The sequence below is a fragment of the Dipteris shenzhenensis genome, chromosome 8 (genome assembly GCF_047967505.1).
Source record: "Dipteris shenzhenensis isolate YYH24624 ecotype China chromosome 8, Dip_SZ_1.0, whole genome shotgun sequence".
NCBI lineage: Eukaryota > Viridiplantae > Streptophyta > Polypodiopsida > Gleicheniales > Dipteridaceae > Dipteris > Dipteris shenzhenensis.
Window position 1 is genome coordinate 54,265,497 of NC_141603.1, and position 7,014 is coordinate 54,272,510.

The window sequence follows — 7,014 nt, forward strand, 5'->3', positions numbered from 1 at the left end:
GTCACGAACAGAGAGTGTCATATTAAATTTTGAATTTCTCACTCATTTTAGATTAAACGCTATTGAGACTTTGTAGGTGGTCTCTTTACATTATGTAGAGCTTAACTTGATTTATTGGTAATTATTTGAATGATTTATCTAATTATAAATAATTATTTACAATAAATAAAGTCATAAAATACATGCATTTTAGTAGCACACCACATTTTTTTAGTATTTTGAATAATTAAGCAAATCCAATTCGGTGGAAGGTTATTAGGCACATAAGGGTATGTGGTTCAATCATCAAATCCCAAATCCAACGGTTAGATTTAGAAAGATATGTTTAATTTTTACTTTTACTCCTTAGAGGATCAACATAGAATATTAAAAATAAATCTAGTAATTCTTGAACATGACCAAACATTTCAAAAATGTCAATATTTTTATTCCTCCGTGTGATGAATAGGAGGAAAAAATTTTGGTTAAATTTGAGTCTTAAGGGAAGGGTACATTATGGCCTTCATAAGTGAAATCTCCCTTTTGTGGGGGAAAAAGGGCCACCCAAGCATAATACCAAGACAAGGTAGACTTGGTATTAGGCTTGGTGAGGTAGGTTAGGAGCATCACCAACCCTAGTGGCAAGCCTTTGAGTGTGCATGCTGCCCATGTGGAAGGCTAAGTCATCTATTTTTGCCTTGCCACCATGCCACGTTGTTAGACCGCATGGTGCCACGTCATCAAGGAGATGTGACATCACTCATTGCCATGTCACCTTAGATTGCCACATGTGCTACCATATCAGCCACATGTGCCACCTCATCATTCCACATCATAGGAACTCTTGGAGCCATGTCATCACACCTTGCCACCTTGGCGTACCTCATCAACATTGCCACATCACCAATCCCTGCACCTCAATTTGCCATGTCAATCTACCACCTCATGAATGCCAACTCATCATGCCACATCACATTTCCACGTCATGGAAGAGCCTCATATATTCCACACCATATTGCCACATCATCACCATGGATGGTGCCCCATCAGCCACATGTATACACATCATGATGATGGCGAGCCACATCATCAACATGCATGGTAAGTTACGCATGCATGTGTGAAGCATAGAATACCACGATCGAGGTTTATGACCACGATCGAGGTATTTGGAGGTATCGAAAAGTGGCAAAATAATCAAATTGTCATGGTTTATGACCACAATCGAGGTATTTGGAGACATTTGGAAGTGGCAAAATAATCAAATTATCATGGTTTATCACATAGGTTATTCTCAAATTGCATTAACAAAAATATTAATCAAGATAGGCACATAGGTTATGTGAATATTAAACTAAAATAAAATCAAACGATGAAAATATTCAAAATTAACATTGGATTCCAAGTATATATAATATGATTAAAATCAACTTATTTGAGTAGACCACAAAAATTAGTTTCGAAACAAAATCAAACGGAATTTTAGTAGCCAATTATTTTCAATCTTAGCACCTTCTCCACCAATAATAATCAAGAGCAATCTAGTGGATGAGTTCACACTCTCTATAAGACACCGCGTTTTGGTTCATTTCACCCATTCATAGCCATTCTTGCCTCCCCTTTGTCACTCCTTCCATCCTACTTTTATTGAGAATGGGTTCTCAAAGCCGTAGAGCTAGTAGACATGAAAGATGTAGGAACCCCCCCCAAATCTTGTTGACAAGGAGCGCAAGCGGAAGGCTCACGAGCACAAGAGAGCCTCTAGAGCTAGAGCTCGCGCTGCCACCACAATCCACCTCCACCTCTACATCCCACCTCCACCTCCACCCCCACCCCCATGCCCACCCCCACCTCCATTGTCCCCCCCTCCACATCCTCATCCGCTCCCCTACCTCCAGCCTCCGCCCTTCCCTTAGCCACCGACATTTTGCCCTCCACCTCTACCTCTTCCCCCTCCACCCTCCCCCCTCCCCCCCTTCCCCTTGGCACCTCCCTTCCCCCCTCCACCCTACCATCTCCCATTGATCCCCTTGCCCCACCTTGCAGCAACAGTGTTGCTTCACGACGTGACTTGCCGAAGTCCAATATCCGTCATTGTACTAGCAAGATTGTGCAATCTTTTTTTAGTGACCTTACGCCAGCTTCGCAATTTGCTGTCCCTGATTGATCACCCTGACTTGGTAGAGTGTAGGAGGCTTGCTAGTCTTGGTGCACGTAGAGATAGGGTTGTATGTAGCGAGGTCCTTAATAGTGTTCAACGTTCCTATGCTTCTATTAAGCATAGGAACTCCAGTGATGCCTTGGCAGCACGTCATGCTATTGTGGCTGCCATTAGTAGACCTCAGATGATAGGCCATGTGCGTATTGCTTCATGTCTTCTTCAGATTACACCATGCACATCGCGAGCAGGCATGGTTAGGAGGCAGAGTCTAGAGGATAGTGAGACTGATGCTCTTTGGGCTTCGAGTGGTCGTGCACCTCACAGCAATCGATTGTTGGATGATTCCACTAGGTCCTTCATACAACAGTTTTGGGAGGAGCATTGCAGAGCATCCCCGGTGTTCAAGAAGGCATTGCGGAAGAGGGTGTCACGCAGTGTGTACATTGAGCATGGTGCATGTTTTTTGGAGTGTACCCAGACTGAGTTGTACACTCAGTTTGTAGAGGCGCACTTGGAGTTCAGGATTGGGTAGAGGTCATTTGAGCGATGCAGGCCATGGTTTGTGTGATGCTCTCAAGAGCGTGACACGTGCTGTTGTCGCTACCATGTGGATTTTGCTAGAGTGCCACGAGTTGCACTAGATACTTGTGACGTGCAGATGGTTTGTTGTCAGCAGTATGAGTACAGTACCCTGACATTAGATGGTGGTGCACAGTCGAGGAGGTTGCAGCTTGTGGGGAAGGAAACTCCACGTGTTGTATTCTCATTGATATTTTCCGAGCGAAGCTGTACTGCTACATACACCACTTGCACACTGCGAAGTGGGAGGATCGTCAGTTCCGTGCATGTTTGAGGACATTTCTTGTAGGGGTTATTGTCTCAATGGTGGACTTTGCAGAGAATTATACCTTTGTACCACAGCATGAGATCAAATCGGAGTATTATTTCTCTGAACAGGTGACGTGTGATTGAGTTATTGGTTTTTTTATGGCCTCATTATATTGAATTATTTCAATATTCCTTTTTTTTTTCAATGCCATATTGCATGTTGCTATATTTGTGCACATTAGCTATCGTCATGCATAGGCTCATGTGGATGGCATTGATAGCACCATGGACTCACGCATCATTGTGCGAGAGTATCACTTCTACATTAGCAATGATCAATCGCATGATGCCCATTTTGTGCAGCATTGCTTCACTTTGCATGATAGTTTCTTAAGGGATCGTGGTATTTGACACGCCTCCATGTCATCGGTCTCGCATACCATGATCGAGGTATGTGGACTTGCCATGATACCTCGATCGAGGTATAGTTGTCGTGGCACGATACCTCGATCAAGGTATAGGCTCAGTTCGGTTGATTAAAATGCAAGACCTCGATCGAGGTATTAGCTCGGTTCGGATCTCCACGTGTGCCAATTTCATTGGACACGATACCTTGATCGAGGTATTTCACACCGAAGCAAAACCTTTGTATTTTCACTCGAGGGAGTGTCACACTCCCCCGCGGGTGGTTCGGAAGTGGACACCCTTAGCTTGCTACCTCCCCTCTCTGGTTTTTCTATTGATTGCCATGAAAGATTGGTGTCATGCTTTGGTGTTTATACTCACTATCACCTGCATGGTAACTTAGGTTCATCATGATGGAACTTCAAAGTGATCTTTGGGAAGAGGTTGACGCAACATTTCAAGCTTCACAATGTATGAGACACCGAACAGCTTCTTCCATGAGAGTCAACTAACGAAAATCATTGGCTTCTTTTTCTGGGTTCCCATTACCGTTAGCATAAATGAGAGTGGTGATCACTGTAGATCTCATGGCAATTAGCCGTGCCGCCACACGAGAAAATTCATGACATATTTCTGCTTGAAAGCATATTGATGAAAGCCCAAATCGTTGACTTGATTAAAAGAGCAATACGTACATCTTGATTGGAACTCCCATCATCGAGCTACCTTTTGTTGTTTGCTCTTTGGGGGATGGTTTTCTCAAGATTGAACAATTGAAACTAGAGATACAAAGAGACAATGAGCATTTGCAAGCTAAAATGTAGCTCAATCGCACTGGAATGCTTCTGTTGGAACATTGTGGACAATGAGGCAAATGATGAATCACAATGAACAATTCTTTATTCATGAGTGGTTACATATATAGGCAACTGCCTCCATGTTGGTAGATCCCAGATCCACAATTGTCTCCATGATTAGCTCAATCAGTTACCTCCTATGATCACTCCAAATCCACACATCACACCAACCTGACATACCTAACTGCCAAGTGACTAGACTCACCTACTGAAGTGCTCACACAACTTCACACACTGTCCTACATTCAATAATGTCTAGACCATATGCTAGGCTCATAATCAATTTGTTCTAACAACCCCCCACAAATTGATGACCTCACCCTCGGCAGTAGTACATGGGATGCTCCAAGGCTTGCCCACCATCATGTGGCAACACTCATGGCCCCAACCTATCACTCACTCCTGGGAATCTTGGTTTACAAGTGGACGGTGTCACTAGAACTACCCGGTATATGCACATCAAGAATACTCAACTGACTAGAAAAGAAAACATATCATTTTAGGATGGACTATCCATGGTAGAGCACCTTATTTACTCAATCACACACCTAATCTAAAAAGGCCCACTCATCTTCAAAGAGGTCGGCCTCTTCCTGAGTGGTAGTCTCTCCATCAGATGGTTCTTCCTCATTGGAAGATATCTTTCTTTTCTTTGTGTAGCAATCTTTCTTTACAAAGAAATCCCCCTCCCCATACATGTGTAGATTGCTTGCCATAAATGAGCCATAAATTCAGAGAAGCCTAATTGCTTAGCATGATAATAACTAGTGGGTTTTTCCCACAGTCGCTTCGGTGGTGTCTTCTTGATGACCTTGTACTTGGACCTCCGTGTAGTCTTCTTATCTTTAGATTCTTCCTCCTTCACCTTTGAAAGATCCATAATGATCAGGTTTTACTTTTAGTAGAGAAAGTAGTGTCTAAACTCTTACAAGATTTGATTATCACCCCTCCTTTTTTATAGGTTTGGAGAATCAAACCAAAACAATCATAACATCAAATTCGAGGTAGATACTCGATGGATTTCTGGAAATCGGAGTTCAGGGAACTAAAACACATATATGAGCAAACTTTTGGATGGTCAATTGTAGGAAATAGTCAAACTTTGACCATTACCCCCAAATTTCCCCCAAACTGAGAAATCAGAGATTGTAGACCAAAATTGGAGAGCTATGTGCATCATTCAGAGGGCTTTTGGGTGGAAAAGATTGCTCTTGTAGTCACCCATCAGCAGCAGAAAGCATTCGCAAAGAATCGTGCCATGTTGCCCGGCATTACACTAACAAAATCAGAACTTGAAACGACGATTGTGGCTGATTCTATGGACCAATGTCAACCAAAATTCATGAGTAGAAAGCTTGAGGCATTGCTAAACCTTTGCTAAGAGCTTGGAACCCAATTGAAACCACAACTCCAAAATTTTGCAAATTTTTTCTCGACACAGATAGTATTGGCACAACAAATCCGTGATGTTTCTATTCAATCCCTCCCATTGGAAGCTGTGCCCTAAGGAGAGGAACCTTGAGCTCAAATCATTCCGGAATCCATCGGTTAGATTCAACGAATTTGATCCTACAAGATTGGGGTAGAAGAGTAGAAGAAGAGGAAGCTCATGTTTGGTTTGGGAAAGAAGGTGGACACGTGGCATAGGCTAGGTAGGCGTGGCTAGAGGTGGCTAGAGGCTCTAATACCACATGTTGGAACATTGTGGACCATGAGGCAATTGATGAATCACAATGAGCAAGTCTTTATTCATGAGTGGTTACATATATAGGCAACTGCCTCCATGTTGGTAGATCCCAGATCCACAATCATCTCCATGATTAGCTCAATCAGTTACCTCCTATGATCACTGATCCAAATCCACACCACACCAACCTGACATCCTAACTGCCAAGTCACTAGACTCACCTACTGAAGTGCTCACACAACTTCACACATTGTCCTACATTCAATAATGTCTAGACCATATGCTAAGCCCATAATCAATTTGTTCTAACAGCTTCTAGATTCACAAAAATAAATATCATAGATGTTCAGCCAGGCCTTGAATATTATGTCTTCATCACAAAAGATCAACCAGCCAATGTGGACTCTCTAAGGTGCAACGTTGCTCAAAAGAAGCACAATGTTTGCCTAGGCTCAGATTTAAGCAGGTATGTTCAAAATAGGATCTATGTATTCACGGCCTCCCTTCCCTCCAACATCTGCACCACTCTCGACGCTCCATCGCTAACGATGGGATGCACACGGCCAAAATCATGCGCCTCACCACTTTGTCTTGTTTGCTCTCGCTCGATTCCATACAAGCTACGAATGGATTGTAAATTTGTTGCTACATCTTTGCTCGCTTGCAGAGTGTATTGTTTCTGTAGGAGTAACAGTCGAGGTTGCTGGTTGGACAGTCCCCTTGATGCTTCGTGTCTGATTGAAGAATGCTTGTATGCTTAGCGCGTTGGTGTATTGTTTCTATTGGAGTAACAGTTTGTTTGCTGGTTGGACAATTAGCTTGATTCTCAATACATTGGTCTAAGCGAAGAATGTGTTGTAGACTTGTTGTTGCCTTCATGTTTCTTGCGTTGGGTAGAGCAATGGTTAATGCTGGAAAAATGTTGGCTTCTTCAAATAGGTTGTTCAATTGTAGCAACACTAACGATGAGTGTGGTGCGAAGTGTGATTCCCAGATAGAATTTGTAAAGAGTTTCAAAAGAGTAGCGCAGCTAATTGAACATCGCGGTTACACACTTTTTCCTCCACACTACATCACATGGTATTGCCCTGAAGCGT